The sequence below is a fragment of the Capricornis sumatraensis genome, chromosome 15 (assembly GCF_032405125.1).
Source record: "Capricornis sumatraensis isolate serow.1 chromosome 15, serow.2, whole genome shotgun sequence".
In the NCBI taxonomy this organism is placed as follows: domain Eukaryota; kingdom Metazoa; phylum Chordata; class Mammalia; order Artiodactyla; family Bovidae; genus Capricornis; species Capricornis sumatraensis.
The window spans coordinates 46605989-46620158 of NC_091083.1; the positions used below are offsets into that span (position 1 = coordinate 46605989).

Here is a 14170-nt window from a genome sequence, read left to right on the forward strand (position 1 = left end):
TGTAAAGCAAAATAATTTTGCTGGTGAGAAATGTAAAAAGGAAAATTTACTTTCACTTGAAGTTTTGATTCTTTATTAAGGGATAACATTTTCAAAAATGCTGTTATCACTTTACATTTTGTGATGTGTGTATGTGTGCTGTTTGTACTGTAAGACAATTGTCTCAGTTTATGTTTGATTGAGATTGGGCCTATAATAGAAAATATAAAGGTTGGAGTGTGGAAATTTCTAGTTTAACTAACGGTCATTAATTGCCCAGCCAATCTCACTTTATATAAAACTTTAGGTTATACTGATAAAAAAAATCAAACAAGTTAACTCTCTGACTCCATGGGCATTAGGTTAATCACACTTCTCCTGCAATGCATCTGCTAACACTGGACAGTGCAGCTGGGGTGTTAGCTTCCTGTTATTTCTAACCTCTGAAGGCAGAAGAAAAAATCAATCTGCTTACTCAGGGGAACAACAGGCAATGGACCCCAAAAGCCAGAAGGTGAAGCTTAATGATGGCCACTTCATTCCTGTCCTGGGATTTGGAACCTACGCACCTCCAGAGGTAACAGTAGTGGTTTGGGGTTGAGATATAAATAGTAGTGGATGTGATATGAGCAAAAGGGACTTGGGTTGTCAAGCACTGAGCTCCTGTGTGACTCTGGGAGGGTCACGTGGTTCCACTAACCAGGTTAGAACCATGCCCTGTGAAAGGAGAAAGAGCATCCAATCTCCACTTTGCATCATGGTCTGAAGCTGTGCTCACCTGCAAGTTACTCTGGGTTCCCCTCCAGTTTCCATCTCTTTCCCAGCTTGGCAGAAGAGGTGAGACTTGGCTGTAGAGAACACTGACTGTTAGCTGCTTTGCTATAAGTGTGATTGCAATGGTGGGGTTTCGCTGTAGATTTTATTAGTTCAAGAACTCTTTCCTCCTTCCAAAAAAACATGACCCAGAGAAGCTTTTAGGTGGAAGGTCCTGAAGATGAGGTGACTGAAAAATAATGGCAGAAAATCGTTTTTCTACTGTGGGATGCCTGGTAGGTGCCAGGGCAGAAACACTCCAGCTGTATTTTGCTCTGTGCTTCTGTTTCTGCTTGGAAACTTCTGATGGGAACTATAGTATCATTTGACGTGATGAGATGCAATCTTACAGGCTAGGTTTTGTAATGTATCTTTGTGTTTTGTAATGTGTTTTCATTTAAGTATTGTTTTCAGTGCTGGGTTATAAAAGAGGAGCTAGTAGACAAGTCTCTATACTGTAAGCCAGAAAATTTGCTATCCATCTTGTGTTTATAGTATGTAGTTGAGACAATGGACTGGTCCTTAAACTTTAAGCCTCAAAATTTTCATCTATAAAACCGATGAAAATAATTAGATACATTTTGGAAACATAAGACAGAACTTTGTAGTACAAATTGGGGTGAGGGCAGGGAAGAGTCCAGGCTGTTACTGAAGCTCATTGGGTTCATTCCTTGGTATACACACAAATACCAGAGCATTTAAGAAAATCCAGGACCAACCCTAACAGAGAGAAGCTATACCAACTATCTACCTCCTTGAAATAGGAACGAGTCTGAATCACATAAAAAGAAGTGGAATATTATTCAATATATAAATGAAATTAATCCTGTCATTTTGAACCACACAGATGAACTAACTTTAAGCTAAGTGTAATAAGCCATAAACAGAAAAACAATTACTGTATAATTTACTTATAGGTGGAATCTAAAACAGTGGAACTCATAGAAGAAAGAATAAGGTATGGTGACCAGAAGCTGGGGACAAGTCTAGGAAAAATAAAAAGATGTTGGTCAAGGGTACAGACTTTCAGTCCTAAGGTGAATAAATCTGAACACCTGTTATATAGCACAGCGACTATAGTTAAAGATAATGGGCTATATCTTGAGATTTTGTAGAGACTAGACCTTAAATTTTCTTACAAACATGCCATAAATTTAAGTATATGAGGTGATGGATCTGTTGCCTAGGTTGATTGCGGTAATCATTAGCAATGTATACTTATATGAAAACATCACTTTATTAAATATATATGCTTTTTAATTGGTGTATTCTGTGTGGCTTCACTGAAGACTGAAGTCTTAGTAGCTTTCACATGTTTCTTGATGCTTTTACCAGGCATTTTACACCTTTGTTGATTTTGCCTCAAACATCTCACAGTATAAATCTTATCCATGACTACAACTTTATGCTGAGTCCTTTGGGTCTTCCAGCAAATCATTGAACCCGGAGGTTGTCTTGGGGTCCTCTGAGGCCTGTGAACAGCCACTGGCCACCTGGGATTGAAGGGTTCCTTACTGCCCATTTAATCTCTGGCCAGAACATTCAGAGAAACTGTCATGAGTTCATCACAACAGTTGCAAAATGAACTAAAAGCACAAAGAAATGTTGATTCTTGGGAAGATCAATCTTGTACCTTAGCAATCTCTTGATCATGTAGCTATTCAACTTCTACCTTGTTGTTTATGTAGGCGGCTAAGAGGGAAGCTCTGGAAATCACTAAATTCGCTATAGAGGTTGGGTTCCGCTATATTGACTGTGCTCATGTGTACCAAAATGAAGAGCAAGTTGGCCAGGCCATTCGAAGCAAGATTGCAGATGGCACTGTGAAGAGAGAAGACATATTCTACACCTCAAAGGTGCTGTGTGTTGAGTGTGTACAGATGTGTGCAAGTGATTTTGCCCAGGTGACAGTTATATAATAGGATCATTGTTCAGTGAATAATTGTTTGGTGAACTATTCTTACATACATTCCTGAAGTATTAGAGTTCCCTGGTGGTTCAGTGGTTAAGACTTGGTACTTTAATACCATGTGCTCGGATCTATCCTTGGTCAAGGAAGTGATATCTCACAAGGCAAGTGGTAAGGAAAAAGTTACATAATGTGTTATTAATACAACTTTCATTCTTTAACCTCTGCAGCTTTGGTTAACTTCCCTTTGACCAGAGTTGGTCCAACCAGCCTTGGAAAAATCACCGAAAAATCTTCAACTGGACTATGTTGATCTCCACGTTATTCATATTCCAGTGGCTCTGAAGGTTAGAACTTTGTGTGATCACATCAGTTTTATATCTTGTGTTAGAATGTGCATCAACTTGCATGGATGGTTGAATTAATGGATGATTACTCTAGAGTAGAGTCCCTCAAATAATCATTTGTGATCCTCTTTTTACTGAGTTTCTTTGAATCCCTTACATGACTCTTAGGGAAAGTATTAAATAACTTGTTTTTCTACCTGAAAAGCTTGAGAAATAAGCCAGTTCTGCACATAGTCCTGGTTATGACTCCTGAGTCTCTGGAGATTTCATGAACCAAGAGTTTGGTGTAGTTGTGGTGAGCATGGCACTACCTTACATTGAACATGATGTGTTTACCTTGTCTTTCACCCTTTCAAGTTGAGCATATTTGGTGGTGCTCCCTCTGGGTGCGTCTAAATCTCATACCTTTATAGGGACTTGGAAGACCTTGCCTACACTCTTGCCTGTCTTCAGGATGACATTTGTAGATTGCACTTGGCCAATAAGAACAGTTTACTTAGAATTCTTGATTTCAAGTTATAGAAATCAGCTCAAGTCATCTGATGCAAAATCGCTTGGTGGACTATGTAGATGGCAAGTCCCATCACAGACAGATTTTAGGAGTTGCAGTACTCTTCAGAAATGTCTCCTAATTTCTATGATTTATCATGGCTCTACTCATGGTATGGTTTATGTTTACTGAACATTTCCATTGATGGCAAATATGGCCTTGGGGCAGTTCAAAGCTCGTGGTCATGAATTTGAGAGTTTGTCTGGATCTTCCACATTCCATACCTACCTAACTTGAGCCTTGCTGGTTCATATGCCTGCCCTAGGGCATCAGATCCTCAGAGGGAAAAGGAAGTGATTGCAATATTTATGCTGGAAATAAAACCCATGTAAGGTCCATCTAGTCAATGTTATGTTTTTTTCCAGTAGTCATGTAGGGATGTGAGAGTTGGATTATAAAGAAAGCTGAGTGCAGAATTGTTGCTTTTGAACTGTGGTGTTGGAGAAGACTCTTGAGAGTCCCTTGGACTGCAAGGAGATCGAATTAATCCATCCTAAAGGAGATCAGTCCTGGGTGTCATTGGAAGGACTGATGTTGAAGCTGAAACTCCAGTACTTTGGCCACCTAATGTGAAGAGTTGACTCATTTGAAAAGACCCTGCTGCTGGGAAAGATTGAGGGCAGGAAGAGAAGAGGACAACAGAGGATGAGATGGTTGGATGGCATCACCGACTAAATGGACATGAGGTGAGGTGAAATTGCTCAGTCGTGTCCGACTCTTTGCGACCCCGTGGATTGTAGCTTACCAGGCTTCTCCATCCATGGGATTCTCCAGGCAAGAATACTGGAGTGGGTTACCATTTCCTTCTCCAGGGGATCTTCCCGATTCAGGGATCGAACCCAGGTCTCCTGCATTGGAGGCAGAGGCTTTAACCTCTGAGCCATCTGAGTTTGGGTAAACTGAGGGAGTTGGTGATGGACAGGGAGGCCTGACGTGCTGCAGTTCATGGAGTCACAGAGTCAGACGTGACTGAGTGATTGAACTGATCTGAACTGAACTTACTACCAATTCTAGCTCAAGAGAGGCATTTCAAAATAGACACGTACAAGGAAAAGACAAAATTCACAGAAATCACTGAGTCACTTTTAGGACCTAGAAAAATTGTATTTTTTACAACATATATTAAGTATTAGAGATTAAAATAAGTGTTCCTCCTAGAGACACTGCTTACAATTCCATACACAAATCACTTTGCAGATATTAGTATCTAGAAAGTTGTAAACCTGTCTCATGGATGTTTAATTCCTGATGCCTTTCACCCTGGATAAGTGTCGGGAAATTATTTTGTAACATCTCTAAAACGCCTGCTTCTGTTCCAGCCAGGGGAGGAATTATTTCCAAAAGATGAAAATGGAAAACTGATATTTGACTCAGTGGATCTCTGTCTTACGTGGGAGGTGAGTCCAGGGAGGAGAGAACCAGGGGAGGAGCCAGGAGAGGGGGAACCTCCTTCATTTCTTCCACCTGTGAGAATGGGCTGTGGCCCATCAAACTCAGCAGTTCATGAATCTAAGGGTTATGATGCTGAGGTTGTGGGGAGGAAACCGTTGCTGAAATGCTCCTCAGAGAGGAACGAAGGAGGAGAATATGGGGCAGTAAGACAGGCATCTCTTTCCTTCCATGTGATATGTCTTCTCTAGAGCTTTTCTCAGGAAGAGACAGTAATTCTTGTGTCACGATATTTCCCTTTTTCTTCTTGATAATCAATGCTAATTAATTCTTGATGGATAACGGTGATTACTGATGTTTCTCAGCATTTATTTTTGCTCTATCATTCCATGTAATTTTTCACCACCCCTCCCTCCCAGGCCCTGGAGAAGTGTAAGGATGCAGGGCTGACTAAGTACATCGGGGTGTCCAACTTCAACCACAAGCAGCTGGAGAAGATCCTGAACAAGCCAGGGCTCAAGTACAAGCCCGTCTGCAACCAGGTGAGCAGCTTGGCTCCTCTCCATCCTGCTCTTCACAACCTCCTTCTTGCACTGGAGCCTGATGTCTATCTTTCCTCCCCTCCTGTTCATCTGACCTTTGTGGACAGAAGATTCTAGAGTGCAGAGCCTCTGTCTGGATGGTGTGCATAGAACCCAGAATGGTATGCCTGTCTGATAAATTCGGGTGGAAAAGGTGGGGAAAGCTTCCAAGTAAATTGAGGGTAGAACCCAGAACTTAGAATAAGGAGAAGGCATTTTTCTGAGATGAAAACATGACCAAAAATTGGACTGGAAAGTGCCTTGCAGCAAACTGTGTATGGGAAGGAAAACCATGAAAAGATGGAATGGGAAGTAAATAAAAAATACAAATCATGTAAGACTGGCTTAAGAATTAGTGTGGAATTTTGATGACTAAATCCTTATTCTTGGAGGTCTCATCCTCTATGGGCCTTCAACAGGGGGCACAGAAAAATAAAAAGTGCTGGAGATGATGAAAACTGTCCAGGTTAGAGGGTGAAATTAAAGGCTCACGGTAAAACTGCTGCTGCTGCTGCTAAGTCGATTCAGTCGTGTCCGACTCTGTGCAACCCCATAGATGGCAGCCCACCAGACTCCCCTTTCCCTGGGATTCTCAAGGCAAGAACACTGGAGTGGGTTGCCATTTCCTTCTCCAATGCATGAGAAACTAACAGGAGATAAAATATTTACTCTGAAACTTTTACTCAGATCTAAAGCCCATATTTTAACTACTCAATCTTGGACTGGTTCTCCCATCCATTTCCATCATAAAACTAACTATATAAACACACTTTTCTCTATTTCACTCTTGCTGTTGATATTTCAAGTTTCCAGTTAATGTTACAGTTTTTCCCTCAACATATTTTTCACCTTTTAATCATTCTCTGTCCTGTTAATATTACCTTTTCATATAATCTTTTTTTTTTTTTTTTGAAAAGAAAGTTTGCTTTATTTCAGGTGCAAGCAACTGGAGGGGAGGGTGGCAGATACCTGCCCAAAGGCCAACTCCCCCACACTCTCGACCAGGAGGGGGTGAGACCATTTATATAGAGAGAGTGTGTGTGTGGGGGGGGTTACAAGCAGAAACAGCATAGTCGTCTCTAACAGTCATCTTCACATTGGTCATCAGTGGTCTGACTAACATCACCTTGGGTGTATTAGGTACAGTTAACCTATAGTTTGGGATGCACTTGATCTGACACTCTTCTTGTTGGCTTTCTACAGGTGGAATGCCATCCTTATCTCAATCAGAGCAAACTGTTGGATTTCTGCAAGTAACATGATATGGTTCTTGTTGCCTTTGGTGCTCTGGGATCCCAACGAGTAAAAGAATGGTACTGAATCCTATTGAAGATAACTGGAAGTTTCCCTAAAATTCAAATTTTGATGGAATAGTTTACATTGTATGGTACTCAGATAGCTCTGCTAGGCAGTGGGGAGAGCGGGGAGGGATGGAATGAATTCTTCTCTTTTATTTCCCCATCACCCAGTCTGTTTCCACATTGTATTAGCTTGTCAACTCACAAGTAATAAATGTCTGTGTTAAGATCTGTACATAGTCCCCTAATTGAGACCAGAGACACAACATTATGTCATGATTTACTTATTTATTAACCATGGAACACATTTCTAAAAATAGATGTTCCAAGCCTCTTATGTCTAAAATTAGGATAATATATAACTCATAGATCAATCATGATAGAAAAAATTTCAATGAACCATTTTTGTAAACATCTATAGGCCTGGCATGCTGCAATTCATGGGGTCGCAAAGAGTTGGACACGACTGAGCAACTGAACTGAACTGCTAGCAGAATAATAATGAAATAAATGTCTCTAACTTTGAGGCTTCTCAATTTTCATTAGTACCTTAGAAAAAGTGAAATTTAAAAATGATCCCTGTTTTTTTTTTTCCTTCTGTTTCTCTATTCATGCTCTTGATAATAGAAGAAAAACAACCTTTCAGAATTAAAGAACAGTCCACGAGTTTGGCAGTCCTGGTCTCAACTCAATAATGCATTCGAATCACCTGCAGAGCTCTGTAAACACAGAATGGGAGGTTACACAGTTGAGGTTCTGATTCAGCTTGTCTTCAGCTCAGCCATGGAATTTGTATTTCTTACAAGATCCCAAGTGATGCCGATGCTGTTGGTCCATGGATCACACTTTGAGAAGCACTGTCTACAGTGGACCTTCTTGGTCTATTTAGGAAGTCTCTTCTCGAATGAGTCTCAGGTCCTCATCATTTCTGAATTTCCTTCAAGGGTGAACCTGAACCACCCTGTTCTCTTGGAGGACCTAGTTCTCTCTGCCATTGCCCAAATGCACAAGCAAACTCCAGCTCTGGTTGCCCTTCGCTACCAGATACAACATGGGGTTGTGGTTCTGACTAAGAGTTTCAACAAGAAGTGGGTCAAAGAGAACATGCAGGTGATGATAAGTGGGTCTGTGGGCAGAGGGCTCCTAGGGAATATCCTTCACAAGGGTCATCCTTTGTCTGTCTCTCAAGACTTGCCTTGAGTCAAGATGAGTTACCTGTTCTTTCCTGTGCATGAAAGCCTTGTGTGTATTCCTCGTGGTTTTCTCCACCTGATGTGGCAACAGGAGAGTTGGCATTACTAGAGAGGGTTCAGTTCAGTTCAGTTCAGCCACTCAGTCATGTCTGACTCTTTGCAACCCTATGAACTGCAGCACACCAGGTCTCCCTGTCATTCACCAACTCCTGGAGTCCACCCAAACCTATGTCCATTGAGTCGGTGATGCCATCCAACCATCTCATCCTCTGTTGTTCCCTTCTCCTCCTGCCCTTAATCTTTCCCAGCATCAGGGTCTTTTCATGAGTCAGTTCTTCACATCAGGTTGCCAAAGTATTGGAGTTTCAGCTTCAACATCAGTCCTGCCAATGAACACAAAAGACTGATCTCCTTTTGGATGGACTGATTGGATCTCCTTGCAGTCCAAGGGACTCGCAAGAGTTTTCTCCAACACCACAGTTCAAAAGCATCAATTCTTCGGTGCTCAGTTTTCTTCACAGTCCAACTCTCACACCCATACATGACCACTGGAAAAACCATGGCCTTGACTAGACGGACCTTTGTTGACAAAGTAATGTCTCTGCTTTTTAATATGCTGTCTAAGTTGGTAATAACTTTCCTTCCAAAGAGTAAAAGTATTTTAATTTCATGGCTGTAATCACCATCTTCAGTGATTTTGGAGCCCCCAAAAATAAAGTCATCCACTGTTTCCCCATCTATTTTCCATGAAGTGATGGGACCAGATGCCGTGATCTTAGTTTTCTGAATGTTGAGCTTTAAGCCAATTTTTTCACTCTCCTCTTTCACTTTCACTAAAGTTGGACAGAAAACAGAGATTTTAGCTCCAGTGCTATGTCTCCAATTTATTATGTCACATTGTACAAATGATATCTTATTGTCTTTTTCTCAATTGATGAAATTGCATTATGTGATTTTTTTAAGGCCATTTTGTGTGTTTTAACAAAATACTACACACTGAGTGATTGAGAAAAAAATGAAATTTGTTTTTCACAGTTCTGAAGCTGGAGTTCTGAGGTCAGGGTGCCCATGTGGTTGGGTGATGGCCCTCCTCCAGGTCACTGGCTTCTCCTTGTATCTTAACATGGTGGAGGGGCCAACAGAGCTGTCCCAAGTCTCTTATATGATATTGTTTAAATCTCATGCATGAGGGCTCTACGATTATGTCCTAATAACCTGTCAAAAACTCCTTTTCTAACACTATCAAGATGTAAATTTGGGGGTACAAAAATTATGGCAGTGATATTTAACCTCTTAATTGTGGTTTTATCTTGTATTTCCACAAATACTATAAGGTTTTACTTCACACATTTAATCTCCTTGAGTTTCTGCTGTTGCAAAGTTCCTGTTCAAGACTGTGCCGATTATTGCTAAGCTGTCTGTGTTTTAATTTCTGTCTAGGAGACCATTATTGTACCTTTGGCGTAGCTGTACAGGAAACTCTCCCCAGTTTTACGATTTAATGCAGAGATCACTTCTGCATCTTCTGTGCTTTGACAATCAGCCAGCACTCAGCTAAGTGGTTGTCCTCTAGGCTGGGCTCTCTTGGGCATTTGCAGTTCAGGGCTTTACCAGCTGGATGTGACTCTTGTCAGAGGAGCCTGCACGCTTTGCTGTATATTTTTTCATATATATTTAGCTAGACTGTGACAACTATCTCAGCACAGCCCTATGATCCCAAGTCAGTCAGTCATTTGAGTTACTCAGTCATGTCCGACTCTTTGCAACCCCATGGACTGCAGCACGCCAGACTTCCCTGTCCATTACCAACACCTGGAGTTTACTCAAACTCATGTCCATCGAGTCAGTGATGCCATTCAACCGTCTCATTCTCTGTTGTCCCCTTATCCTCCTGCCTTCAATCTTTCCCAGTATCAGGGTCTTTTCCAATGAGTCAGTTCTTTGCATCAGGTGGCCAAAGTATTGGAGTTCCAGCTTCAGCATCAGTCCTTCCAATGAATACTCAGGAATAATTTCCTTTACGATTGACTGGTTTGATCTCCTTGCAGTCCAAGGGACTCAAGAGTGTTCTCCAACACCACAGTTTAAAAACATCAATTCTTCAGCACTCAGCTTTCTTTATAGTTCAACTCTCACATCCATACATGACTACTGGAAAAACCATAGCTTTGACTAGATGGACCTTCGTCATAAAAGTGATGTCTCTGCTTTTTAATATGCTGTCTAGGTTTGTCATAGCTTTTCTTTCAAGGAGCAAGTGTCTTTTAATTTCCCAATTATGATCCTAAGCTAGGGAGTAGGAAAAAATCCTCTTCATGTCTAGGCTCAAAACTAACTCACCATTTCTTCTGGCAAATTTCACTGCCCAATGCAAGTTATGGGTCAGGCCAAGTCAAGGGTCAGTTATATAGTCCCCTGAAAAATTGTTTTTGTGTTTGCATTCAAATTTGGCTCTGAAATACACCTGGAACTGATTTTCTAATATGATATAAAATGATTACCTATTTTTTTTTTTATTTAAATGAAATCTAAGTGTCCACATTTTCCACAGATTTTCACTGCCAACTGTCTCATATATCAAATGTTCATAAATACATTCTGGCCTCTCCCTTATATTTAACTATTCAGTTTTCTGTACTCTGTTACAAAAGTATAAAATAAGCCTTGCTTTTCAGGATGGCATATTTTTCTTCTTTAAGGATATCTTGATTGCTCTTGACTAGCTATTTCTTATTTCAAACTTAGTATCACTTTACTGAATTTCACAAAATAATACATGTTTAAGTCTTTGGTTCATATTGCACTGAAACACTACATCACTTTGGAGAAAATGAATTTCTTGACAAAATTGAGCTTTCCATTTCAAAATTATGATATGAATTCTTAATTATTTAGGTGTTCTCTAATGTCTTAAACACTTCATAACTTTCTCCACAAAGGCATTTACATAAAGTTTTTAAGGTTCAATTATAGGTAATTACTTTGCCAACAAAGGTTGATCTAGTCAAGGCTATGGTTTTTCCAGTGGTCATGTATGGATGTGAGAGTTGGACTGTGAAGAAAGCTGAGTGCCAAAGAACTGATGCTTTTAAACTGTGGTGTTGGAGAAGACTCTTGCGAGTCCCTTGGACTGCAAGAAGATCCAACCAGTCCATTTTAAAGGAGATCAGTCCTGGGTGTTCTTGGGAAGGAATGATGCTAAAGCTGAAACTCCAGTACTTTGGCCACCTCATGCGAAGAGTTGATTCATTGGAAAAGACTGTGATGCTGGGAGGGATTGGGGGCAGGAAGAGATGGGGACAACAGAGGATGAGATGGCTGGATGGCATCACCAACTCTATGGATGTGAGTTTGCGTGAACTCCGGGAGTTGGTGATGGAGAGGGAGGCCTGGCGTGCTACAATTCATGGGGTTGCAAAGAGTCGGATACAACTGAGCAACTGAACTGAACTGATAGATAATGAGCATGTTTGATATCAGATTCTTAAATAGGCTTTCATGGAGGAGCCTCCTTCTGACTCTGCTTCAGCTGAATGCTGTCACCCTTAGGGTGTGTTGGGGGGAGTTAATTAGTCTAATGTTAGCTCAGATTCAGTATCAAGTCAGGAGTGTCCAATGAGCATGCTTGGTAAAAGATTTTAATTTGTTTGTTTTTTCAAGTGATTCACTTAGATAAGGGACTGATGCACTGTAACGTTTGTGAGGTGGACAGTGAAGGAAAAGGTGTGGGAAGGAGAGGTGGGAACTCAGGAGAGGTTCCTAGGCTTGTTCACCTGGAAGCTGAGGACAGATACAGCTTTCCTGTCCCCTCTTCTTGTCTGCATCCAGCTGGAAACTCCTCCAGTCCCCAGGGGAAGGCCAGTTCTTGGGGGAGTAAACATGGTTCTTTCCTTTTTTCCAGGTGTTTGACTTTTAACTGACTCTGGAAGATATGAAAGCAATTGATGGCCTCAACAGAAATAGAAGATACTATGAATTTCTACCATAAGTGACTTGCAGATGTTTCACACATATGTTATTTTCTGTATCAGGCAGTTCAGTAGGGGAACTAAGTTTTTTAAAGCTTAATTCTTGGAAGACAGTCCTGATTTCCAGCGTAGGAATAAACCAGGGGCTTCCTGCAGACCTCACACCAGAGGTTTCCTCTAGGACTTCATCTCAGACCAACCAAAATGTGATTGGAGCCCAGAATAGTGCATCAATAAAATCCCGAGTTCACATCATAGTGAATTCACTACTTTGTGCCCTTGATCCCTGTGTCTGGTGTACCTCCTCTCAGGGCTGAGAGACTCAGGAAACAGAGGGCACAGTGTCTGCAGCCCAGTGTTCATTCAAGGACTTGTGAACATGTTTCATCTTTAATTCTTTTTACATCAGGGGAAAATAATTATATTAATAATAACTATATATAATGAATCCATCATGCATTACATTCTTGTTTTGTTGTTTTTGTTTAATCTCTAAGTCCTGTATGACTCTACCATCCTATGTGCTATAGCCCAACAGGCTCCTCTGCACTTGGCATTTCCCAGGCAATAATACTGGAGTAGATTGTCATTTCATTCTCCAATGGATCTTGCTACCCTAGGGATTGAACCCAGGTCTCCTGCTTGGCAGGTGGATCCTTAACCACTGAGCCACCTGGGAAGAAGGCATTCGTATTATGCCTAACAAAATTACAAAATGTATTGTTGATATATTTATGAAGGATGGTCCCATGAAATCCAATGTGCATCTGTGCTATGAAGTCACAGGGGGCCTGCTTCCACCCTGTCCCCTAAGTGTCTGGTGGATTTTCTCCCTAATGGGCATTTTTTTTCTCCAACACATCATCCATTTCTTTCAAACTGGTTTCCCCATTAACCTTTTTTTCCCTGTTACAACTCCTACATCCTCACCCTTGTTATCTCACAAAGCTGAATTACCAGTAGATCATGAACTTAACTGACCCTCCAGTGAGTGACTGCTGTGTCCTTAGCAGGACACACCCAGGTAAGATCATCTGAGTCTTCTGCTTTCTTGAGTAAAGACTCACACCTGTGTTGTATCTGTTCATCAGTGATCCATCCACTGTGGAGTCCCTACCTCCTGTACTTTGACTTAGTCACTAACATGGGATTCCAGCTGCCTAATTACTGCAGGAGGATGTCAAGACTGAAGAGACAGATGATTGATCAAACAGAGAGAAGCTGGAAGGGAGTTTAGAGAGAAGAGAATACAAATTATTGGTAAAATGAAGCTTTTGTTTCCAATGAAGGATCTCAAAACTCTCCCTATTGCTTGTAAGCTGTATCATGCTTCTGATAAAAGTCATGATGAAAGAAAAAAATGTGGAAAATTATTTTTCTGTACTTAGGAGTTTTTAAGTATAATTCTATGTTCTTCATTAGGCTGTGAATGCCTAGACTTACTCATCTTTGTGGGCTTGGGTCAATGGCACAGCTCCTGGCACTTGGAATCACTCAGAGTGCACTTTTTAATTAATCGAAAAGGACAAATTCAGAAAGGAAAGTAAAAAGATGGAAAAAAAAAGGAAAACAGCAGTAATACTAATTTCTGAGTAACAAGTGTTTTAATATATTATAAATTAAGAAAGGAATATTCCCTCTTTGAGCTGTGTGATTATTCAAGTGCTTGTGGTAGCTCTTCAATAGATGACAAGTTCCTTAATGCAGGCACTCTGCATTTATGGAGTGTTCACTTGCTTATCCATGGGTGTATGAAAAACGGCAGCTAATTTATTCACTGGGCACCTTTTCATCATCTAGGAGCAGAAGTTACACCTGTGTCTGAGATGATCGCTACAGTTACTGCCAGGTCTTGTGCTCTCATATAAATTATAACAAGTCAAACTACCTGTCACTGTGGAGTGAATGTCACATGTGGATGTTGGGACTGGATGTACAGGTGCCGTGTGCACATGGAGCAGACACCACATGTGTGCTTGTCGGGGGAGAAGGAGGGACGTGTTTGTAGATTTAGAGTTTTAGCCCATCCTGAGTGCATCATAGAGTAATACTCTATGACGACATGACTGATTTAATAAATGAATCCTCCTCCTCTTTCAGTGGTGTTGGTCACCCTGAGTATCCATTCTCTGAAGAATATTGA

At 40.9% G+C, this 14170-nt stretch overlaps 1 pseudogene; it reads left to right on the forward strand.

The window, feature by feature from the left end:
* The first annotated feature begins 472 nt into the window (after positions 1 to 472).
* LOC138091851 (prostaglandin F synthase 1-like) lies at positions 473 to 14170 on the forward strand (annotated as a pseudogene).